The 26,560-nt window shown below is 41.4% G+C and overlaps 2 protein-coding genes across 2 annotated transcripts in view; one reads left to right on the top strand and one right to left on the bottom strand.

The window, feature by feature from the left end:
- LOC125724448 (glutamate receptor ionotropic, NMDA 2D-like) overlaps nucleotides 1–19,207 on the bottom strand; it is a 96,928-nt gene extending 77,721 nt beyond the window's left edge. The window contains exon 1 of the mRNA XM_049001135.1: nucleotides 19,005–19,207. The gene's annotated coding sequence lies outside the window, so the exon portion shown is untranslated. The remainder of the gene's footprint in view (nucleotides 1–19,004) is intronic.
- Nucleotides 1–26,560, top strand: part of LOC125724452 (uncharacterized) — a 181,230-nt gene that overhangs the window by 53,240 nt on the left and 101,430 nt on the right. The gene's annotated exons all lie outside the window — the stretch shown is intronic.

Genomic DNA, 26,560 nt, shown 5'->3' with positions numbered 1-26,560 from the left:
TCCTCCCCACTGGAGTACAGTCTGGGGGCTGTTTTTTTATTCTCCTCCTCTCTCCTCATGTTATTCTGTTTCTTTTTCTTCTCTCTGTTTGCCCCTGTCTCCTGATCTGTCTACCCCCTACTGTGATGTTTGTGTATATGTATGGTCGGGTTGATGGCCAGTTTTTTTCGCTGGTACTTGTGACTAGTGACATGGTGCATTGCAACAGCAATAAAGGGTTCTCATCATCAGGTCCTGGTGGAGGATTACACAGGGGGCAGCAGGAGTGGTGCGTGGGCCAAGCTGTGGCCTGCGTTACAGGAGGGAAGGTACCCCTGAGAGTATGCAATTTGCACCCCTACCCCGTGGAGCTGCCTCCCCAACGCCCCCTAGCGCGGATAGCCCACCTTGACACTGAGTGTGTGCAATCCTCCTGTGAGTTGGTGATCCGACCCTCAAAGGAGGGTGTGGTTGAGGTGGAGGTACAGCCGGTGACAGGAGCACTCCCCAAGCAGCTGAGGGCGTTGATGGAAGGTGGGGAAAGATTAACCCTAGAAGAGGAATGTCGCCTGCGGGAGTTGTTGGAGAGGTAGAAAGAGGTGTTTGTTCAGGATGAGGAGGACCACGGGAGGACTGACATGGTCTAGCACCACATCCCGACTGGGACGGCGGCGCCTATTCGAGAGCGGTACCAGCCGGTCCCACCCAGATTGTACTCTGAGTTGCAGGAACTATTGAGGTCTATGCTCGAAGGGGGAGTGGTCAAGGAGAGTTACAGCCTGTGGGGGGCCCCGGTGGTCCTCGAGAAGAAGGATGGATCATGGAGATTTTGCATGGGCTATCGGAAGCTCAACGCGGTGACCCACAAAGACACATTCCCCCTCCCCTGCATTGAGGAGTCCCTGACTGAGCTGAAGAGAGCCGCGTGGTACTCCACCTTGGATTTAGCCAATGGATAATGACAGGTTGAAGTACATCCGGAGGACAAGGAAAAGATGGAGTTTGCCACCCCTCTTGGTCTCTACCAGTTTAAACGGATGCCCTTTGGGTTATGCAATGCACTTGCCACCTTCCAGCGCTTGATGCAACATTGCCTCGGGGAGAAGGTCCATGATTACCTGTTAATCTACTTAGATGATGTGATTGTATATTTTGACTATCCCTGCCGGCCCCTGGAGGATGGGCTCCCCCTTTGAGCCTGGTCCCTCCCAAGGTTCCTTCTTCTAGGGAGTTTTTCCTTGCCATTGTCGCCTATGGCTTACTCACTGGGGGCTTTGGGTGAGGATGCTGTAAAGCGCTTTGAGACAATGAAATGTTGTGATAATGCGCTATATAAAAATAAATTTGTTGTTGTTGTTGTTGTTGTATTCATGTGACATCTAGAGTGTTCCGGCGGCTGGAAGCACATGGCCTGAAGATGCAGCCTGAGAAATGTAGGCTGTTCCAGAGAGCGGTGCATTACCTGGGGTATGTGGTGAGCCAGAAGGGGGTGATGACGGACCCAGAAAAAATGGAGGTAATTCAGAAGTGGCCTGTCCCGGGGACGGTGCGCGAAGTGCGGTCCTCTTTGCAGTTTGTTGGATACTACAGGCGGTTCATCTCGAGCTTCACCAAAAAGGCAGCAGCATTACATGCATTGCTATGAGGAATGGGGGCAGCCTCGCGGCAGAAGGTGGTGTCGACCAAGGACTGCCAACAAGCATTTGAGGGCTTGAAGCGTGCCTTGGTTGAGCCCCTGGTCCTGGCTTACGCCAATTACACGCTGTCGTTTTGCCTATACACTGACGCCAGCCTCCAAGGATTAGGGGCCGTCCTCACCCAACTGCAGGGGGGGCAGGAGAGGGTAATCGCGTATGTCAAAGCCTACATGATGCAGAGAAGAATGGCCAGAACTACAGTACATTTAAGTTGGAGTTGTTGGCGCTCAAGTAGGCGGTGGTGGAAAAGTTCAAGGACTATCTGTGGGGGGCCCAGTTTGACGTGTACAGAAACCGACTGGTGAAAGAGGGGCGAATGGATGAAAGAGGGAGAGCACGACACAGGCCCACAGCAAACGCTAGTCAGCACAAAGGGAGGTGGTTTTGCCTAACCAAGTACGCGGGTGTTCTTTTTCTTTTTTTCTTTTTAACCCTTTAGGATCTCCTGGGTCAAAAGAGAGGACACTCACAACCAAGGTAGGGGTTTAAATGCACATTTATTAATGTTCTGGGGTCCTATTCCACAAATGCTAGCAACCCTCCTAGTTCTAGTCCCCCCTCCGAACATCCAATGAAAACACGGCAGACAGTTGTAACACCACTACACCCTTGCACAGCACTCAGCTCTACTCATAAATTTCACTCTACCTAAGAACAGTACAAAAAATAAATAACACAGGGCCATAGTAAATTGCTGCAGTTAAAATGACTATATGGAGGCGATCCACACATACGCCCACAAACACACTCACATACCCACATACACATGATAACCAAACGTTCCCAGAGATGGCAATAATGAGAAGGAATGATGGTGATCTTGTGCATTATATACATATAGTTATTTTCTATACAAATCAACTCAGGTGAAACAAAAAATGTACGTATTCAGGGTTGCAAAATCTTTCTGACTTTCACGCAATAAATTTTACAGCAAATCTGTATTCCATTCTGGGGGCGGCATGGTGGTGCAGTGGTTAGCACTGTTGCCTCACACCTCTGGGACCCGGGTTCGAATCTCCGCCTGGGTCACATGTGTGTGGAGTTTGCATGTTCTCCCCATGTCGTCGTGGGGTTTCCTCCGGGTACTCCGGTTTCCCCCCACAGTCCAAAAACATGCTGAGGCTAATTGGACTTGCTAAATTGCCCATACGAGTGCATGTGTGAGTGAATGGTGTGTGAGTGTGCTCTGCGATGGGCTGGCCCCCCATCCTGGGTTGTTCCCTGCCCCGTGCCCATTACTTCTGGAATAGGCTCCGGACCCCCCACGACCCAGTAGGATAAGCAGTTTGGAAAATGGATGTGTGTGTGTATATATATATATATATATATAAATAAATAAATATATATATATATATAAATATATATATAAATATATATATATATATATTTACACACTCACCGGCCACTTTATTAGGTACACTTTGCCAGTACCGGGTTGGACCCCCTTTTGCCTTCAGAACTGCCTCAATCCTTCATGGCATAGATTCAGCAAGGTACTGGATACATTCCTCAGAGATATTTGTCCATATTGACATGATAGCATCATGCAGTTGCTGCAGATTTGTCAGCTGCACATCCATGATGCGAATCTCCCGTTCCACCACATCCCAAAGGAGCTCTATTGGATTGAGATCTGGTGACTGTGGAGGCCATTTGAGTACAGTGAACTCATTGTCATGTTCAAAAACCAGTCTGAGATGATTCAAGCTTTATGACATGGTGCATTATCCTGCTGGAAGTAGCCATCAGAAGATGGGTACACTGTGGTCATAAAGGGATGGACATGGTCAGCAACAATACTCAGGTAGGCTGTGGCATTGCAATGATGATCAATTAGTACTAAGGGGCCCAAAGTGTGCCAAGAAAATGTCCCCCACACCATTACACCACCACCAGCCTGAACCGTTGATACAAGGCAGGATGGATCCATGCTTTCATGTTGTTGACGCCAAATTCTGACCCTACCATCCAAATGTCGCAGCAGAAATTGAGACTCATCAGACCAAGCAACATTTTTCCAATCTTCTGTTGTCCAATTTTGGTGAGCCTGTGCGAATTGTAGCCTCAGTTTCTTGTTCTTTGCTGACAGGAGTGGCACCCGGTGTGATCTTCTGCTGCTGTAGCCCATCTGCCTCAAGGTTCGACGTGTTGTGCGTTCGGAGATGCTCTTCTGCATACCTTGGTTGTAACGAGTGGTTATTTGAGTTACTTGCCTTTTAATCAGCTCGAACCACTCTGGCCATTCTCCTCTGACCTCTGGCATCAACAAGGCATTTTCACCCACAGAACTGCCGCTCACTGGATGTTTTCCCTTTTTCGGACCATTCTCTGTAAGCCCTAGAGATGGTTGTGCCTGACAATCCCAGAAGATCAGCAGTGTCTACAATACTCCAGCCCGTCTATCACCAACAACCATGCCACATTCAAAGTCACGTACTGTAAATTACCTTTCTTCCCCATTCTGAAGCTCGGTATGAACTGCAGTGGTTTGTCTTGACCATCTCAACATGCCTAAATGCATTGAGTTGCCACCATGTAATTGGCTGATCAGTAATTTGCGTCAACAACCAGTTGGACAGGTGTCCCTAATAAAGTGGCCGGTGAGTGTGTGTGTGTGTGGGTGTGTGTGTGTGTGTGTGTGTGTATATATATATATATATATATATATATATATATATATATATATATTTTTTTTTTTTTTTTTTTATCAATGTCAGTTTTACTTAATACTTAATGAATCATTTCAGAGTGTCAATCTGAATTATTTAAACAACATTCCCACAAACTGACTCTCATTCAACAGTGAATTTCCACCGACAGATTTCCACCAATCATTTCTCTTCTTGGGCGCTCATCAAAGCGCTCCAAAAGTGCAGCGAAATAGGCAATCGTGTATGGTTGCTAGGCGAATATAATAAAGATTTTGCCTATCAGCATCGCTGAATTAAATGGTTTTGGGGCGCTGGAAATTTTGCCCCTGCTACAGAAAATGCGGGAAAATTTTTGTATCACTCTCAGGTCAGTCAGTCAGAGAGAGATGACGGCAATGACAGCACTTGAGGGGCAGCTTCCAGCAAGTTTGGTGAGATCGTTATTGACTGACCCTTTTGCGAGAAGGACAATGGTGGAAAAAATCTAAGTTAAGGAGCTTGGACCTGACAAGCCCGAAATAAATATCACTCAGTCAACTAAGGAAATTAAATTATGATTTGAAATTGTTGTCATTTTCTAACTTCATTTGAATGCTTATAATTGACTAAGAAGGGAAATCTATTGGTACGTCAGCCCCACCAAGAATTTTTTTCATCAGCTGCCACTGATTTTAATAGAAATATCCTCTATAATATAAATAACATCGTAGTAGGAAAATATTTACACATTTCACATATATCATGCAATACAATAAATACCTTCCCCATACACATAAGGCAGCTTTAGCTTGCCCTTATTATTATTGTGTAAATTCCACTGATAAAAAATACAAACTGGAGTTTATACTGCAGTTCAGCAAATATTCTCTCCATATTCAAATTTAACGGAACAAAGTTAATTTACAACCAATTTTGCAGAACCAAACTCAAGGTACTTCCACTCGGCAAACTTATCCTTTAAGAAAAGCGCTACAATCGCCGACATAGCTATACTAATTATCAGCCGCAACAGCACATTTCACCGGCAGCAGCAGTAAACTTGTAATTTCTGTTCATTCCGGCTGCCTTTCCAGTCTTTGATAATGTTATATTTTGCACAATTTCCCACAGAACGCCGAAGCGGTAAAGCGTTTAGCACAGTTTCTTTTGGTGTCTTCAATGAATCATTTCAGCGTGTCACTTAAACTTTCACCTGTTACTTGCAGGCTATGTAGCATGCATGACGTCACGGGTGATTTCACGAATATATATATATATATATATATATATATATATATATATATATATATATATATATATATATATATATATATATTTGCCTTTCTTGTGATCCTCACTGGACGTGGGGGGAAAAATAAACTTGGGTCCTCTTTCAGGCAGGTAACAGTAACAAATAACAGTTATTATTGCCCTAACAGTAGAAATGGACATTTTAAGGTGAGTAGCTATTTTTAATACCCATTCCCTGACTTATGAAGGTCAACACACTACTTCCTTATTTGGTTTATATGTTATCTTATCTTTCCCATGTTGATGGATGACTAAGGGAATTTGGGCTCTGTGACACCTCATGTTCGTATCCCTGTTAACCAGGAGGTCGTGGATTACATTTTGAAGGTTCCTATTCACTCCACTCAACTCAAAGATGTACAATTTACAGGGGAAACATTCTTCAGTTACATTGTGTTCACTATAATTTCTAGGGGTGCCAATAATCGTGGCACATGTGACATATATTGTGTATGAGTGTACTGCAATAGACTGGTTCTCCTTGCAGAGTCTGCTTCTGCCCTGTGCTGCCCAATGCCCATGACCCTGTCCAGGAGAGACAGCTGGAAGATGGATGGATGAAAATGCAAAGAGCCTCATTTCATGTGCATACTATCAGTCAGCCACTCGTAACCCAAGGTCGTTGTTCTTAAACAGCCACTGATAAAATGCTCAAAATGCTTTATTGGCCAGGAAGCAAATGGAAGCTGATGTGCCCTCTGGTTCACAGGACTGCCAATTCACTTCCTTACTCACAAAGAATAATAGTCACAAGGCAGCCGGTTGGAGAAATAGCGATGACTTAAAGACAAAATTTTTCCATCCTCTTCTTATCATACCCATTAATGAATCTTCAAAAAGACATGCCACTATACTATACTACATACATTGCTAAATTAATGATATTTTGAGATGAATTATGTTAGTAACATCTCTGCAAAGGAGGACATCACCTAGGATACGAAACCCAACCTAAAAACTCATTCTTCAGAAGCAGCTTCTGAATGCATCATACTAAATGAAGATATCAGAAACAAAGGCAAGGAGGAGTAAAATTTCATAATGAATAATGATACTGTAGACATGCTAAATTGCAGTGTCACTGAGAGCTATAGTGCTGAACAGGGTACAGATTGAAGAGATTAAGGGGATTACAGGCCATTTAGTGAGATAAGAAAAGGCAACATAATAATGAAGTTCCTTATTGAGATAATGGCTTTCTCCTTGGTGAACAATGGCATTATGGGGATTTTCAGTACTCCAATTCCACACAGGGGGACAACTGTATTTAATCACCTTCTGCCTTTACTGGATTTACCAGCCTAAATGATTCCATCTATCCATTTTCTGAAACCACCTATCCAATTCAGAGTTGTGGGGTGGGAAGGAAGCGAGCCTATCCCTGAGGCTATGGGCAGGGAACAACCCATGATGGGATGCCAACCCATTGCAGGGCACACTCACACAGAATTTACTCACACATGCACGCCTGTGGGAAAGTTTCATAACTCCAATTAGCCTCAGCACGATGACACAGGGAGAACTTGCAAAATCCCTGCATGAAATCCTGCCGGAGAGTTCACACATCCCAGAGTTGTGAGGCAACAGGGGTAACCACTGCACCACCATGCCTCCTCAACTTAAATGTGTGACTAAGAACAACCACCAGTAAGTAATCTGTGATACAATTCAAATACCACCCTGATTTAGAACAGTAAAAATAAATTATAATTAGACTAGACAAACATTAATTCACATAAAAAGATTAAAATGTGTGCAATCGTGTCCTGGATCTGTAGTAAAACAGACACAAGAATACAACTGAAAAATATTTAGGTCACCTTGTATTGATTATGATAAATGGATGAAAGAGGAATATGCTGAGAGGAATAGTTATTTTGTGTATTATCATTTAGGCAGTAGCAGCCATTTTGTAAGTTTGGTATTCAATTAATCAAATATCTCATGTATGTTATTCAATCTCTATGTTGTTACTCAAAAGAATTTCTAGGTATCACTAATGGTGACATTTATAATAACTTACAGAATTATATCTCAGAGTATATAAGCGATATACTAATAACACACACACACACATATATATATATATATATATATATATATATATATATATATATATATATATCGGCTCTATACACAGACAATTTATCACCTCTAATTTAACTAAACACCATGACTATGGACTTTGGAAGAAACTGTAATACCTGCAAGAATGCAATTATGGGAAGAAGGTTTAAATTTGAACCTGCAGCTGTTGAGACTGCAACGACAATGTGAATAGTTGAGTGCACATGTATAAACACTGATTTTTCTACTCATTCACTATGGTTAATGTAGGCGTAAGATGAAAAATACTTCACATGTCAAAGTCCATGGATTCAAAGGGACATGGGAAGAAATTCATTCATCGCAGAACTTCATTGCACTGCCCTGTACACAGAGAAACAGCTAAGCTCAGAACAGGATATAGCACAGTGGGAAAGCTTTAAAAAGGACAGAAACGAGATCAGACTCATATGGTTCATCACCGGGAGTGCTTTATGTATCCAAGTGAATGCACTTGAACAAACTTTCACTTGTCCCTTTGATTTTCAAAATTAAAAAGGTGTTCTTTTAGATCACCTACAGACATTTCTTCCCCAGTTTGTCTTAGAAGTCAAATGCAGGCAAACGTCTACCAGAATTTATATGGTATTTTCTGATAAATCCAAGACATTTATTTTTAAAAAGAGGGTCTCCCCTGGCACTTTCTCGCTTTCTAATTTGCAGTTTGCCATAAATTGCTTCTGGTAATAAAAGATGGCGAATAGTCTAGATCATAGTGAATATATCCATATATCACCTTCTATATCACCTTTAGTATTATTTAGTATTATTATTATTATTAATATTATTTATTTATTTATTTTTATTTTGTACAAAACTCAGACCAACGAATACAATTAAGGAGAATTTGATGGCATCCTGGTCTTAGCCTGCCTAAATTTGAATATTTGTAGGTGACATCTCCCATATGCCCTATAATTTACCTCCACTAGGAAGCCTTATCCACAGTCAAGTGACTTGCATAGTGCTGATTGCTTTTTAGAGGTGGACAGGAAATATGCATACTGCCTTATCTTGGGAACAACTTCAACAGTTTCTGTTCTTTTGAGGTTATAGACCAAAAAACTTCTTCAGCTGTCCCCCAAATGGAAGTGAAGAAGAAATCTCATTCATATTTGCCTAAATCTCAATTAATTCAGAGTGTAGAGGTTCAGAATCTTAAACTGCTTTGGGTAGCATTTGCTTAGCAAGCATGAAAGTAACCATGATCTTTGATGCATACCTTAACTTATACCCAACCCTAACCTTAATCATAAGTAACCAAAACAAAATGCAAGACTTTTTTTGCATTTTTAGTTTTTTGCTTGGATTCACAATGGTCCCCACAATGGCAAAATAACAGGTTTTAACCACATTATGGGGGTATTTGGTCCCCACAATGTAATATAAACGTAATCTACACACATACACACAAGCACAGTTCATATTGCCTAGTCATTGTAGGGACTCTCCATTCATTTCTGTGGGCGTAACCCTAATCCTAAGTATGAAAACCTTAACCCCTACCCACCCCTAAGCTTTATGACAAGTAACCAAGCAAAATGCAAGACTTTTGGCTATTTTTACTTTTTGATTGCAGTCATAGGTTTTTATAAAATTGAGCTTCCCCAAAATGTCCCTGCAATGTAACATATACATAAGCCACGCACATACACACACATCAGAGGGCATGCTGGTCTTTATTCCACCTGGCGCGGCCACACAATCAAACTTAATTAAAACATATACTTAAAATTTGTAAATGTTTTAATTTATAAAACAGAATTTTTTTCAAAAATCCTGGAAAATATTGCAGAAAGATTTAAGATTCTAAGCTTTACTAAAACATAAATAATGTATTGCATATTGAAAATCATAGACATTACAATTTCTTTAATCAAGCAGAGGGGCGGCATGGTGGTGCAGTGGTTAGCACTTTTGCCTCACACCTCTGGGACCCGGGTTCAAGTCTCCCCCTGGGTCACATGTGTGTGGAGTTTGCATGTTCTCCCCATGTCGTCGTGGGGTTTCCTCTGGGTACTCCGGTTTCCCCCCACAGTCCAAAAACATGCTGAGGCTAATTGGAGTTGCTAAATTGCCCATAGGTGTGCATGTGTGAGTGAATGGTGTGTGAGTGTGCCCTGCGATGGGCTGGCTCCCCATCCTGGGTTGTTTCCTGCCTCGTGTCCATTGCCTCCGGGATAGGCTCCGGACCCCCTGTGACCCAATAGGAAAAGTGGTTTGGAAAATGGATGGATAATCAAGCAGGAGGAATATAATGCAAGACAAGTTTGGAAAATGGATGGATGGATAATCAAGCAGGAGGAATATAATGCAAGACAAGTTATACATAAATCCTTTATACAGTATATATAGGTATTTGCATATGTACGGCAAATTGAAATGTCATATTAGATATAACACTACACAACATTTTTTTAAAGGTTTTGCTTCCTGGAAAGTTTGTGCTGATTGAGACAGGTACCTGGTGGGTATGCACTAATATAATTTTGGTTTTGCTGCATCACATAGGAACTCTGAGAAATAGACAGTTAACTCTTTACAGGCAATAACATATTTAATCGTTCATTTAAGCGTTTATGTTTCTCATACGCTATTAAATTCAACATAATTAGAAGTGTTTTGATCTTGATTTTCATTTGTATTCAATGTCAGGTACATCATGTTGCAGTGTTAAACAGTAATCAGCAGAAAAATTCGTACTTTCATGACCTGCTCGTCCGATCCTCCTGAGTGCCACACCGCCTTGTTACCTCGTGTGGAATCCCGGTGTTCTCAGCTGTGTCTAATTGTTGTTAATTGATTCTGTGTATTTAGTGCTTCCGTGTCGGTCATTGACGTCTGTATGTGTTTCAGCTCTGTGTTTTGGTGTTTCCCAAAATAAAACCCAGTTTACCCGACTCGTCATGTTCTGCTCTTGCTTCCTTGGCCCGAACGTGACAGAATGACTGGCCCGCAAACCTCCCCTCAGCGAGGCAGTACACCTCGATCTGTTGGACGAGGTAAATTACAGGCTCAGACAGCCCGAAGTAAAGGCGCGAGCCATCGCTTGCCAGTCGAGGGAGATCCTAGAACGGATCTTCCCTTCCGAGGCTCTGCACCTCACGGAAGAGGTGCAGATGCATTTGACCCCGCTGAGAAGCCAAGTCACTGAGGATATGATTTGGCAGGTGACCATAGACTGTGGTTTTCCTCCTCCCTTGCCGTGTGAGCTGCCAGACCTTGCAGCACCAGCTCGCAGGGGGAGAAAGAAGCAGAAAGTTTCGGCCTGGGAGCCTTCTCGATCTCCGCTACCTCATCTACGGCGTGTTCGTGCACGATGCCCGCCTGCTTGCTGCATCGCCTGCACCTGGAGCCCACCTGCTAGCTGCATCGCCTGCTCCCGGAGCCTGCTTACCAGCTTCATCGCCTGCACCCAGATTCTGCCTGCCTGTTGCATCACCTGTGCCCAGAGCCTGCCTACCTGCTGCATCACCTGCCCTCAAAGGCGGTGACCTAAGCCTGCGCTGTCACGCCTGCTCCAGCCCCCATGGCTCCCGGTTTCCTGGAACCTGTTCCTGCTCCAATTCCCATGGCCCCTGTCCCTGTCCCCAAGGAGGTCCCGCGCCAACAGACCACCACTCATCCTCCATCTCCGGGGGGGAGAAGCTTGAGTAGAACCTCTTGGGGATATCCCTGGTGATTGCCCTTCTGGTGATCCCGGTCAGGAGCTTGACTCTCCATGTCCAGAAGGGGGAGAGGACATAGGTTTCTTACAGAAATGAAAAATTTTGGACACAAATATGAGAAAAATACATGACAAAACTGAAGATTTTGAAGAAACGGTTTGTGATGGGCAAATTTGGATGTGATTTTCGTGATCAGCAGCCAAAATTGATAAGGACGCCCAATAGTGTTCAAGAAACAAAAACTTTGTTGTGCAGTGTAATTAGTGCTTAACATGCAAATCAAAAGTCCAGAACTCAACATAAATGGAAAAAAGGCACCAATTTGCTTGAGGACGACATAGTCATTAATATCAAAGTGATTCATGCAAGGTAACACAATACCATATATGTCACTACTCTAATTGCTGGTGTTTCAATGCTTTAAGCTGTTGTGTTTGGGTTTGTTATTCTTAGTGGTGGCTGACACAATGGCTCAGAAGGTCACACTATGGCCTCACACCTCCAGGGCTGTGAGTTTGATCCCAGTCCCAATGTAGGCAGTATGCATGTTCTGCCTGAACCTGCTTGGGTTCTGTCTTACAGAAATATATGGGTAATTTAATTGATGTCTCTAAATTGCCCTTAGACTGGATATGTGTGTTTGCCCTGTGACAGACTGAAATCCCAGCTAGGATCCTGTGCTTCCAAAGGATTACTTCAACCAGAATTTAGATGGGTATTAATTACGGATTGAACAGAATAGGCTTACCTGCATTAATGCAGCATCAGACTGAGATCAAACTAACAAAATTTTCCCGCATATGATTTTTAAAATTTCACAAACATAACACTTATGAATAAATCATTCCTGAACAAATATTCAATTATTCTGTATGAAACTGAACTTATCCCCCAGCAAATTTTAGCAATTCTGTACTTTACAGAGTAACGGCAGCCTGTCACCAATACTGAAGATTGTTCAGCAGAGTAGTATGGGAGTTAAAACTGCCACCTGTTTCCCTCAAAATTGTCATGAATTCTGCAGTATGGGGCAAAGGAAAGCCTGCCCCCTTTGGTTAGCACACCATACACTTTCCATAACTGTAATATCTGCAATAGTGTTCAAGGGTCCCAATTTTTCACTGTAACTATGTAACTACTGTTGAAATATGTTACCAAGACCCCATTAAAGAGCAGATGTTGCCACTGCTTTTCCCCATGGCATATTATTTTTAGGAGCTAAACACCTGAGGATAAACCAGTCAGTTCTCTAACCTCTCAAGCCAGATCTTAAAGTGTTCACATAAATGGAGCATCCAATGCATGCAATATATGATAGATCCAGTTTGTCGGTCAAAATGTTAAGAACCAAAGCAGGCTAGTTATCCATAGCTTGTGTTAACCCAAGTTAAGAAAGAACTGATCACTATACTTACATTTAGATATAGACTTTACCTACAAGAGGAGAACCTAGAAGAATCTACCCTTCAGTTAGTCTGTAGACATTATAAAGACCAAATACCACATAAAACAGTCCTCTAGCAGAGCTGCAGCATCTTGCTGAGGTCCAAATGAAATCCAGGCTCTCAGATGTGGGCAAATAAAATATCTGGTTGTGCAGCCGGAATCCAATTTGGTGCACCATACTTAAGTGCACATTGACTCCAGAAGAAGTGAACAGCAAGATCACTGGCAGGTAAAACGAGCAAGCAGGACATTGTCACTCCCCAGCGATCACAAGCTACACTGGGTTGAATAGTATGTTCTCATTTCGTCAAACTTTCCCATCTTCTCCTGTGTCAAGCTCCTTTGACATAATGGAGGTTGACATAGTGTATCCTTACAGCTAGGATTACGGACAACTGAATCTTGGAGAAGCACTTTTGTATGCAAATTATCCACACAGAACACCAAGAACTGTTTCTTTTTAATGAAATGCTTTACACTGGTGGTTCAAGAAGGAAAGGGATGAAGATAAATGTGTAAATTTGGAGGGCATGAAGGGGACTATCATTTGTTCTTTAATCTAAATAGTCTTTCTAAATGCTCCGGCAAAAACAATATAACTTTTGCACCTAGTGACTTGATAGAATAGAATATTCAAGAAAACTGTTCCAAGTTTATTTACGTATACTTGATTTAGAACTTACAGCTTAAACTTTTTTAATTTGCTCACCTTCAGTAAAATTATTTTAATTACATTATTACAACTTGTTATTACAAATTGTGCTATTTACAGTATCTATAATCATGTGAAAGTAATTTTAAGTAAATTATAAAAAACAGTATAATAAGCTGTTTATTCTATTAAAGGATGGTCATTCATAATGCAAACAAATAATACTTGACATAGAAACTGTATTTTGTATGAGTAAACCAATTAGGAGGTTACATTTAGTGCATTCTCATCTGATCTGCAGATGCTATACTGGCACATGACCTCTGGGATTGAATTTGTTATTCTGTCATTAGCTGTCTGTCCACAGGCCTTGACTGAAATGATAAGAACATAAGAAATTTACAAACGAGAGGACACCATTCGGCCCATCAAGCTCGTTTGGGGAGAACCTAACTAATAGCTCAATAGCTCAGAGTTGTTCAAATCTTATTTAGCTCTGATGCAAAGGAACCCAGGGCTTTAGCTTGCGCTACACTAGCAGGAAGACTATTCCATACTCTAACTACACGCTGTGTAAAAAAGTGTATCCTCAAATTCATTTTAAATTTTTCTCCCGCTAATTTCCACCTATGGCCACATGTTCTAGTATTTAAACTAATATTGAAGTAGCCATTTGGCTGAGCAGCATCCAGACCTGTTAGAATCTTATATACCTGGATCATGTCCCCCCTTATTCTCCATTGCTCGAGGCTAAATAGATTCAGTTCAGCTAACCTCTCCTCATAAGATATTCCTCTAAGACCAGGAATCATTCTTGTATCCCTATGTTGAACCCTTTCTATGGCAGCAATGTCCTTCTTAAGGTATGGTGACCAAACTTGCACAAAATATTCTAGGTGGGGACTTACCAAGGAATTATATAATTGAATTCCCTTAACTCGAATTCCACACACCTAGAGTTGTAACCCAAAATTCTATTGGCCTTTTTTATTGTTTCCCCACACTGGCGGGAGTGAGACATGGAAGCATTAACATACACATTGAACCCATAAAATATCTGTACTTTATATTTCAGTTCCCTGGCCCGATATTCAGGGTCCTGATATTCAGAAACATCATAACAGTGTGCAACCCTTTATATGTCTTGTATATAAAGAAAATTTTTTACGTATTTTGAATGAAATGCACATCTGGAAAATCATTCCATCCATTCATCCATCCATCCATTTTCTATAACCGCTTATCCTATTCAGGGTCGCAGGGGATCTGGTGTAACAGATTAATATAACAGATTCTGCTGGGGATAGACCAGTAATAATTAAAAGTATTCCTTTAGATCAGAATTTGAAAATGTTAATTGTTAAATAAGGGGCGGCATGGTGGTGCAGTGGTTAGCACTGTTGCCTCACACCTCTGGGACTTGGGTTCGAGTCTCACCTGGGTTACATGTGTGTGGAGTTTGCATGTTCTCCCCATGTCATCGTGGGATTTCTTCTGGGTACTCCGGTTTCCCCCCACAGTCCAAAAACATGCTGAGGCTAATTGGAGTTGCTAAAATTGCCCTTAGGTGTGCATGTGTGAGTGAATGGTGTGTGAATGTGCCCTGCGATGGGCTGGCCCCCCATTCTGGGTTGTTCCCTGCCTCGTGCCCATTGCTTCCGGGATAGGCTCCGGACCTCCTGTGACCCAGTAGGATAAGTGGTTTGGAAAATGGATGGATGGATGGATAATTGTTAAATAATTGGTTAATTGTGAAATCTTAAAAACACCTTACAAGTTTTGAGTCTCGATTAAATTAACTTTAATAGTCCATTTAATTGCAACAAGCAGTCTGAATAAACAGTGGATGTGAAATAACTGTCTTCTGGTAAAGGCAACAAAGTTCCTGGATCTTGTGCTCACTGCACCAAAGAGACTCTATTAACTGAAATGTCTCATGGGAAATCATTTCTCTGTGTCTGCCAAGCACAGTCATCAGTACCAACATCCTCCTTCTCCGATTTGATATTTCTAAAAAGTTCCTGTCAAGGTTCACAGCAACCGGGTTTCTTACACTGTACAGCCTGTTTGTTGGATGTGTGTTTATCTGACACAATGCATCTTTATATTATACATGCTATAACTGCAAATGAAAATCATAATCTGAAAAATTTTATGGTCATATATGCAAATGTCTTAGTAATTTTCAACACATTTCGGTCTGAATGGTTGTAAGAAAATGAACTCTTTTTTTCTCTTGTAATCAAATAACGGCAGTAGTTTAAACATTGAGACACATTCCATTGGCGGTCTAGAATCACATTCCCCACTTGTGTTTTGGAAATGAAACTATGGGCTGCATGCTAAACACATCCAGCTATGCATTATATTGTGAAAACCTGTGATTCTTCACAGGTAGTGGGCCAAATGAGAATGAGGACTATATGTTTCCAGTGTTTTAAGTGTGAAGGATTGTCTTCAGGTGCTCTGGGTCTCCAAGTGCGGTTTCTTCTGTCTTGATGAAATTGGCACCAGCTCTGGGAGCTGTCTTCGCCTTATTCAGTCACCCTTGCCATATTCCACCCCTCCAAGATTATCACCGCTAGCATCTTTCGGCATGAGCCCCATTTTTTTCCTATTGGCCGGTAGAAGAGTCACATGACGGAAATGCCAGCCAGCACCTCCCACCAAAGCATTAAATAAATCTGCTAAATAAATAAGATTTCACAACGTTGGTGCTGGAATTTTGAGCCTATGATGAAAACAGGCGGCTAAGTCCATTTCTGTGCCCCTTATTTCCTAAATCTATAATTTTAAATTGGCACACATTCTGTCATCAATATTAAAATTCTGAAATTGTGCAGATTCACTAATTATATTGCCCCAGAAAAATATACATATACAATTTAATTCAAATGACACTGCAATGCACCACCTCCATTTCGGAACATATGGTAATCATAAAATTGCATATGCCTGTGTAGTTAATTTTCAGATATATTATTCTCTTTGAATGCATTAAATATATTTCAGAATGCATTCTTTCACAGACACAACTGTCCATAAAGCCTGTGGTCTCCAATCTTTATAATTACGAGCTGAATTAGAATTGCGCTGCTGTCACAGCTGAAGTTAATACGCTGTCTCAGTGTTACCCGTCTGAATATACAAGAAAAAGAAACATTCCCAACATCGGTCTGTGATCATTTTAAAGGCCATCTCCCGTTCTGTATCAGCAGTCCCTAATGAGACACATTAAGGGGAAAGAGGGTGGGACTGCTCTGCGTGATGTGCGGGGGGTGGGTTACAAAGAGCTCAGGAGAGAGCACAGAGGGAGCGGGAAAAAGAGACGGAGCACGGAAGAGGAATGCAAATACACGACCCATAGAAAGCAATAGCAAAACAAGAAAACGGTATAAGACCTACAAATATGCGAGAGGAAGGCACCGCGTTATCTCAGCGTGTGCGTGTGCACAGTCAGCAGAAACGTCCACTTACGTGTAATTTAATTTTATCCAGAACAATAAAAAGACTGACAGTGTCCACAAAAATTATTTATCATCTGAAGACAGTTAATCGCGAGTTAAGAAAATCGCAAGAAACAATATTAAAGAATACTGTTGTGAATGTTTCGCTGCTTAATTGTTACACACACAATTAAATTATTAAATTTAAGACTTCTTCAGTAGTTTATTCTGTAGTGTCAAGAAAGACATCATTACCGTCCCATAAAGCTATCACAATATTAACTTACAGTATAAGCAGTTCATTTAACCCATAGTATGTCTCACTGAGAATCCCATATAACAGGAGAAAATATACTTTTAACTTTAAAAATCCAAACGTTGTGAATTTTATAGTAATTTATAATGTATTCCTCAGGCGTTTTAATCGTATTACTATGTTTTTCGACATGCTTGTTTAATAATTTTGCCATATATATACATTATTATACATATATATGTGTGTGTGTGTGTGTGTGCGTGTGTGTGTGTGTGTGTGTGTGTGTGTGTGTGCGACGATATATTTCTCTCTTGTATGACACTGGTCAGCGATAGATTTTAGTGTGATTAGACCGTAGTTTGTCTGTGAGAGCTCTTACAGTACGAGTCGTATTGCCCAGGTATTTCTCTCACTTCTTAGGAGCAGAATTGGGACAAGTTATTTCAATGAGGGAAATAAACACATACAAAATCACAGTTTTTTCTAAATAGTCGGGAAAACGCGGGATTACTGCTCCAAATGATTTCTCATAATGTACTATAGTCTCGTAGGGTTTTAATAGTATGGATAGGTCTGCCATAATGTATAGCATTATTAAAATAGTAATGAATTCAGCAGTGACTTGCATGCTTTTTTCATTTCTTTTGTAACGATAAAATGTACAAATGGCATAAAAGATATTTTTGTTGGACTATAGTGTCTATTCACATAACACATTTCACACTTTTATTTGAAGCTTTACCTACATCAGGCGTACGTATTCATATAAACTTTAGCCAGTATTTAACAGCTGAAATTTTTTCCTATCTAAAAAAGAAAACAATAGATTTTTAAAATGTGCAAGGCGTCCGCTTTGTTAACTTAATCAAAAGGTTGAAATGACTGTGTAATATGAGAAAGGAGGGGTATGAGTAACATAACCTTAGAAAGCAGAAAATGTTTAGGTTTGATTGTAATATTCAACAGTTATAAACATAAAATTATCGTGACTGTCTTTTATAAAAAACCGTAGGCAACAACCAAGGTTTATAGCAAAATCTTATACAGTTAGTAATTAAGTGTCTACTTCCACAGAGACGCAAGATACAATGAAAACATAACGTTATTAAACCGATATTACAAAATAAAAATGCCTGGGAGATCTCCGGTTACCAGATCCGTTAATTAATTCAGCCGTTCATAACCAGGAATTCTAATAAATTCTCATATGCAATTAAAGTTCGAGTGATCCTTTTTATCTTGCACGAATAAATACCTTATACAAATAAGGGATCATCTACATTTTTCGCTAAAAAGAGATATAGATTACTAAGAGTACGGACATAGACATTACAGTTCATGTAGGTAATGGCACAAAAGTGCCGGTGTATAATGTGGGGTAAAGGCCTATACTCTGGAAACTCAAACAGGCGTACAGAGACGCATCATTTGTGGTATAAGTCATTTGTTATTGACTGATAAAGGATCGCGATTAGTAATGCGCAAATTGCCCGGTGCCCGGTGAGTGTGTCAGTACGCACGTGTGCGTTGGCCATGGAGGCTTTTAGACTGCGTGTGTCCCTGTGTGGCATGAGAACAGCGTCTGGACGCGTTCATGGGCATCAATGACAGAAGGGTCAAAGCATCGCTTACTGGTGCTTTATACGTCAGGATTGCCATCCAGATTGTAATCAGTACGACGCAGCTCCGCGGCTCACAGTGTTAATCTTAGCATTTCACATTAACATTTCTTTTTCAGCACGAAATGTACACCGTTTCTTAAAACTGACGTGTCTGCTGCAAATAAATATAAAGAACATGCAACACTTACTGTTTTTCACGAACCTGTCACCTTTCTACCCAGCCAGTCTCCTTTTCCTTCAAAGATCCCTTCCATTCCTGAATGCTTGTTGGAGGCTTTCCCGTGTAAATGGCAATACAGTAGAATATTCTACAAAGAGTCTGTCTACATCTAGCAACACGTAGATAGCGAGCTAGCAAGCGCTCTCCCTCCCTAAATCTGTCTTACCACAAATATTTAGTTGGAATTCAGTATATACACCGCGTTACCTAGCAACCTGCCTCTCTGCCCCCCTTCTCCCCCACCACACACCCTATTTTTTTCATTCTTTTCCACACGTGTTGAATACTAAACTTATCGTTGTGTAATATTTCCACATAGTACAGTAGGCATTTGAATATTCACAAGAACATAACAACAACAACAATAATAAAAAGGATTATAATTATTTAAGATGTAGTTGAGTTAAAACATATAGACAGTTTTTCTTTTTTTAAAAAAAAAGTCTTTCTGCATCTAGTAAAGTGACTTGTAATGTGAGTATTTAGTGTCGTCAATTCACCTATCACGTTAGTAATAAGTCGTTATTGCGACGCTTAGACTAATAAAGCACGTTCAAATTTGATGTTTATTTATTTGTTTGCTTATTATAGCTACTTTATTTTCATGTAAACATATTTTCATATTTAAGTTTATATGCTGATTTTTTTTCTTGGCCTGGTGCCCAACTTCACAGGAATTTATAATGTAATCATTATGATACTTAATGGAGAGCAAGATAATATGGTACCGGAGTTCATTAAGCAGCACTGTGTCCTCACATCTCCAGGCTTAGGGGTTTATTCTTTGCTTCCTGTCCACGATTTTCCTAAGCCCTTTGATTTTCATAATGGGCTTCAGGATGCTTGCAACTTGTATGATTGGGAGATGGACAGGAAGCTATACATTAATAGGTAATGCACCTAAAAGCATATTTTTATATAAAAACCCATCATATCATAGCAATCATAGCAATTAATAACTAACACTGTAGGGGTAAAAAAAGTTCGTGTCAGGGCTTTAAGGACAGAGAGAGCTAAACACGGGGTATAGTTTTGTGGAATGCAACATAATGAGTGCTTTCTCTGTGTCCTCCATCCAGCCTTCACTTACTTTTCCTTCCTAGTTCCTGCAGTCCTTTGCCCTCAGCTCCCTCAGACCTTACCGGTGTATTTATCTTTTGTCTTTTATGTATGTGTCAGATTGACTCCCCCAGGTACCAACCTCCTTTATTTCATTACTTGGACCAAGACACATTCTTGTCTATTCCCTATCCATTTGTTGTTCCTTCAAGTAAAATTCCTGCATTTGGGTCCATTCAATTTGTGACACTGATAAAAAATGTACTGCTTGTATTTGTGATGTTGAAATTAAATGAGGAAAAATGAATATACACAAAATTAGAATTTAAAAGTTGACTACTTTAACTGAAAATGTGTATGCTAACACACTATTGTCACACCTGCTTCCCTTCCCCCTCATTCTCTCTGGTGTGTGGCTCTAATGAGTCACACCTGTTACTTGGTTAATCTTGCCTTTTGTTACAGCCTTTGTGTGGATCACCCCAGGTGCCTCTCATCTGCTCCTTCGTCAGTTATGTATATAGTGTCTCCTTGACTTGAGCTCCCCAGTCCAGTCATTGATGTAGCTGCCTACATGTGTGCCCCAGTTTGCCCTATGTCCTGTACTCTCACCTGATCCTCCCTACCCTGTTTTGACCCATCGTGGTCCATTTCCTTTTGCCCTGTCTGTAGTTTTATTTAATAAAGCCTCTTTTGGTTTTTCCCATGGCTGCCTCCGTCCTTGCCTTTGATGTGATAACTGTAATACCTATAAGTACAAAGAATTTCACCTTGGTATTAATGAAGTACATCTTTGTTATATATTTTTTTTTAAAACTAAGTAGAAAGAAAAGCACACTGACCACATAAGTTACTGTAAACTCTTCAAGAAACGAAAACTGATTTTGTTTTCTTTTTAAACTGTTTTGTCATTATCAATGTTAGTAGCAGCTAACAGGCCCTCAGGTGATGCATCTACATTGAGTCACACTGTGACTTACACACTTGACATTATAGTTAGTGATGTACTACATCACATTGGTTCCATGCATAAAATTTACACCACAAAGTTCCAATTTGGTCACATCAGACCACAACATTCTTGGTCACAGTTTCAGAGGATTACTAAGGTGTTTTTTTTGGTGACTCCTTATGGATTTAGTATGGCCTATTTGTAGTATTGGCTCCCATCGTGCACCTTCACCACTTAGGCTTAGTTTTTGAAGTGCTCTGGACTAGTGCACATTTTCTTCCAGTTCTGCTGCTTTTCCTCCATCCTCGGGTGTTTGCTTTTGGGGAAGAAGCCAGTCTCAGCAGGGTCTGGCTGGTACGGTACACTGTTTTTTAATTGACAGTTAGGTGGATTGTGCTAACAATGATATACATTTCCTGTCATGTTATCCCATTTTTAAGAAATAATTGGAATCTTATGGTGAATGTGAAGAAAACTTCCGAACAAATGTGCCAGCAACCTGAAAGAGTGATTCAGACATGCATTAAAAATTAAAAAGTGCAAGCATTATTGGCAATGTGCAAAATAGGAAGAGTTTCAAAATGTCCTGTAATTGTAAGTGCTGCAATAGTTATTTCAGATGGTCAACATGTTTCACTTCCCCTTAAGTTAAAATGTATGTAATCAAAATGTATATTTTCTCTTAGAAATCTCCAAGCTGCTATATATACATAATTTTGAAGAAAAAAATAAGGTAAGAAAAAAACCTGTGTATCATTTAGCACTTTCATAAAATGGACCCATAATGAAGTTCTGAAAACTTTTACCCGATCCTCTATCCAGGAATACCTTAAATGCTGTTATATTTTTGCATAAAATGCGATTATAAAGCTGAAAGACTGGTTACTCTTGAATAATAGATAACATACCTCTTTTTCTTAAATGCCTGACATGGACTTTTTTACCCTCACAATGTTAGTTGATGTGATGACTAAATAAGGCTCTGTGTGCATGTGGGATGTAATAATCAGTTGCTAAAGAAGCAGACTGTGATGAATAGGTGGTCAATCCCTCTTCTGTGGGGGTGCCACCTTGCCAGCCAATTTCACTTTGCCTCGGATGAAATTCACCGGCAGTGAGGCTCATCTAAGGCTCATGGATATGGATTATAGTGCAAGTTTTTCAAAATTATGGGGAAAAATAAAAATAGATTTAAGAAAAGGGCTAGCTAACTGTGTGTGGGCATTAGGATATTGGTGTAAGGGCTGGGAGAAAACATAATAAATATAATAAAGCATTGGGAAAGAGGAGAAATTTCCTTATAAGGGGCCATATTTTTAATACGTACGCACGGGGGGGGGGGGGTCTAAAAATTTGACCGAATTTTGCATACGTGTGCGTATGCTGGAGCGGGGGGGTGAATCAACTTGAGAAATTTAAAAATTAAGTGTTTCATTCACGATACCTGACCTGCTGGATTGCATTCCATACGTGCATATAACTCAAAACGTCTTTAGTTCATCTCCCGATCATCAGCCGACCGACCGGTGGATAGTCCATCAACATCAAATCAACATGCAAGCAGAATTATAAGCATGCAACACTAACCATTATTATTAATGTCTGTAACAACTGTTCGCCTGACATACAAATTTGAATAAATCCAAGTTGAATAGAAAGTTTGACGTTATTTTTATTCTGTTATAAATTACCACTCTCTTACAACCTCATTCAGTGCCCCATTGCCCCTGAATGCAACGTAACAAATGACAATGGGGCCGAGTTTAAGACTTTAAAAGGCGCTGTAACATTATGGAAATGGCGACCCATTTCGTTTTATTTGAAAGTGATTTTATTACAGTAAATCTCATGACATCATTCTTTTGTTATCCCTAAAGTTAATAGGAACGTTTGTAGCTCCAAAAAGCAGTGCATAAGTCGACTGACGATCGCCCATGCATACGTACGCAAGGGGGTGAACTACCCAGCGTATGTGTGTGTAGGGGGGGTCCAAAAAATCGGTAAAATGTGCGTACGTACTAAAAGTATGGCCCCTAATCTGATTCACCCAGCCCTGGGATACCCACACCATACTGTGTCACAGTTACGGATTTTCTGTCCTCATTTATAGGGAACAAGGCAGAGGATACCCTGGATGGGATGCCTGTCCGTCACTGGACACACACATACACACCCCAAACTCACTACAGTGTATCATTAAAGGAGATTTAAAAGGCAGCTACAGAACTAAAAGCCCGCCATCACCATGCCTTACACCAATATGTACATTCCTTGTAACTGTCACCTGGTTCTTTTTATCATATCAATTGCATAGACTAGCTTCCAGCTGTGAACACAGAATTTTCTGGGCTCTACAAAAACCAACCATCGCATATAGAACAAGAAAAAGGCAGCTATTTAGAATCAGTTGTTGCTATTGATTTTTAATTGATTGTTTTGTTCTTTATATATTCATTTGAAGTTATTCAAAGGTGGATGGATGGATGGATGGATGGATGGATGAATGGATGGATGGATGGATGGAAGTGCCGCAGTGGAGCTTGCTAGTCCTTCTGTGCTTTCCACAAACTCCTGGCTATGCTAATTGAAAATCAGCACCCTGGGGTCCAGCTAAATTATACTCAGCTGCAGCTCATCTCCCTAATCAGTGCAGGAATAAAATGAGTGTCATTCACAGCTAAGCGCTTTCAGGCCCTACTCTGCTGTTTGTTGCTTGAGCTATGGGTGTGATCAGAATTTAGCATCCCTAGTCAGCTAACCACTGCCTGTATCTCACTCTGTGGAGGTTTATGCTGGTAACTGTGGTGAATTGACCCTTTCTGCTAAGGTCAGTTTAATTAATCACCATCACACCAACCTCTACAGGCAAAAACCGCAGTCAACATATCCCAAACTGAACATTATGCCCCATATTTCTGTTTTACCAAATACACAATCCATACTAAACTAGAATGGGAGCTGTTGGAATTACAGCGTTATATTCCCTGGACAGCCCTGTCACCTGCCCCACCCATCTAATCCTTACTCCTCCCACATTCACCAACCTGTACAATCACTAGAATTACTGGATGGGTCATCTGTAAATGTGAAACCCAATAATAAATGTGTCACGCCCACAGCGTGACGACAACAAGCACCTCCCACTACCAATTATACAGATGGTACTTAAACTATTGTTGCTATGCACTTCCTGAGTGGTTTAACTTCGTTTTGTCTCCCTAGTTACAATCTGCCTTCCTTGCCCTTCCCGAACCTCCTGCGCCTCCTGGCAATCCTCCTGCCCGTCCGCCCCTCTTGTGACTTTCCCCGTGTCTTTACCTGTGTGTGCCGTCCACTTTTCCGGATTGATCTCCTGGCTTATCGACCCCTGGCGACCCCTCATCCGACTACAACTTTGGAAGCCTCTCCGGCTTTTGGTGATATGATCGGATGGATATTGGCAACGACCCGGACTTGGCTTCTGACAACCCCTTGTATTTCCCACAATAAACCTTGTCACCTGGATTTTGGTGTTCGTGTCGTGATAGGCAGGACAAAATGTGTTTTTACTTGAATGCTCTCAGTCGTAGTTCTGGCAGTGGGTGGCTCAGTGGCCTAAGCTGCTGTGCTTGTGATTGGAAGCTCATTGGTTTAATGCCCGAACTCGGTATACCTAAATATACAAAGAATTTAAAATATGGTTTCCTCCAGGTACTTCATTTCCCCCCATGGTCATGCTGTGGTTAATTGGAGTTATCAAATTGCCTGCAGGTGTGTGCCCTGTGATGGATTGTTACCTGAGAGTGGGTGCAAACTCTAATCCTCACATTACCATCATGTTCCTTTCACAAAATTAATAAAATGAAAATTTTTATTTACAATATGTAACCCATATGGGATTAGTTACAATAAACAAGAATAGTATTTACAAACCAAAGTATTTTAACTGTTAGCTCTTTTACATAAAGTATATCAATTCCTTGCCCACAAACCAACAGAGAATATTAGCAAAAAAGTGAGTTTATCTTGACTGATGACTGAATTCATGTTCCGAATGGTTAAATGTGGTTAATTCCAAAGGTGATATAGGGCAAACAGAGTAATAATGTCAAATATAGTTATCCTGTTCACAAGATCCAGCGTTAATCTACTCTGCCTCATACTGGAACAATTTGTTTGAAATTTTAAGAGGTTCAGGGGTCTCATTTATCAACCCTGCGTATGAACAGTTTTATGCATAAACCGTGCATATGCTCACTTCTTATGCACAGAATGGTATTCATCAATTTCTTCCTCTGCATAGAAATGTGTGTATGTTTACTAATACTTCCAACTATGTGTATGCAGAAGCTATGGAACTATGTGTATGTACAAACCCCTAGCAGCAGAGGAGCATAGCTGAAGTCAACTGATCGGTACATAGGATAAGCACAGACTCCTGCTTAATTATCTACCTTGATGGATTAACAGACTGTTATAATCGCTGGGATCCTGGCGAGAAGGGAAAACACGGGACTCCACGTGTTGGGAGAATGCAGGGTTTAATCCAAAAAAAGGCACAAAAAACATACAGCGAGATGTCACAACGTTAATGACTGGACTGGGGAAACATACTCTGATGTGGACTTAAATACACTGAACTAATCAGAAACAATGCAAACAGCAGGTAAACACAGGGAATCCACAGAAGGTAGATGAGGGGGCATGGCACATAGGAGGATCGGATGAGCGGGTCATGACAGAACCCCCCCCCCCCCCCCCCCCAAAGGCAGGAACACAAGACGATACCGGGAACAGAGGACCTGGAAAACAAGAACAAAACATCAACGGGGCACCAGGAACAAGACAGACATGCAACGGCAAGAACCAGGACAACACCTGACAAAAAACAGGAAACGCAGACAGGCACACCAAGAACGGAGACACCGTGGGAACATAGACCGGAGAAACAAAGGGACCGGGAGTGAACACAGGAGACACTAAGGGATGAGGAGCAGACACAGAGGGCACAAAACCGGGAGGCAAGAAGGCAGACGAGTGAAAACTGGGAGCCCAAGGGAACTCCAGCGGGCAAAATGGGGCAGTCATAGGGGCCACAGGCAACCGGGAGGTCGAAGCAGGAGGGATCCTCAGTGATCGTAAGACCAGAGCAGGAGGGGACCTCATAGGGGTTGAGGAGGTAGGCGGAGGAACAGGTGGAGGAGATGGGGAGGAAGTTAGAGGGGGCACTGGGGGAGGCGAGGAGGAAATCTGAGGGGACCTTGGTGAAGGCGAGGAGGTAAGGGAAGCTGCAGCAGGCAACGGTGCAGCTAAAGCTGGCGAAGGCACAGCTGACCAACGAGCTGGAGTGGGGGAACCCACAGGCGATTGACGAGTTGAGGTGGGGGAACCCGCAGGCAACTGACGAGGTGTCGGAGCCGGGGCTGAAACGGCCAACAAGGTGCCAGAGGGGGACCTGCAGGCGACCACCGAGCAGGAGCCCGGGGGACCGCAGGCGACAGCTGAGTGGGAGCCCGGGGAACCACAGGTGACCG

This window comes from Brienomyrus brachyistius, unplaced genomic scaffold (assembly GCF_023856365.1).
Source record: "Brienomyrus brachyistius isolate T26 unplaced genomic scaffold, BBRACH_0.4 scaffold56, whole genome shotgun sequence".
Classification (NCBI taxonomy): Eukaryota; Metazoa; Chordata; class Actinopteri; order Osteoglossiformes; family Mormyridae; genus Brienomyrus; species Brienomyrus brachyistius.
The sequence above is the reverse complement of the archived record's forward strand: the minus strand, read 5'-3'. Positions and strand labels throughout refer to the sequence as shown.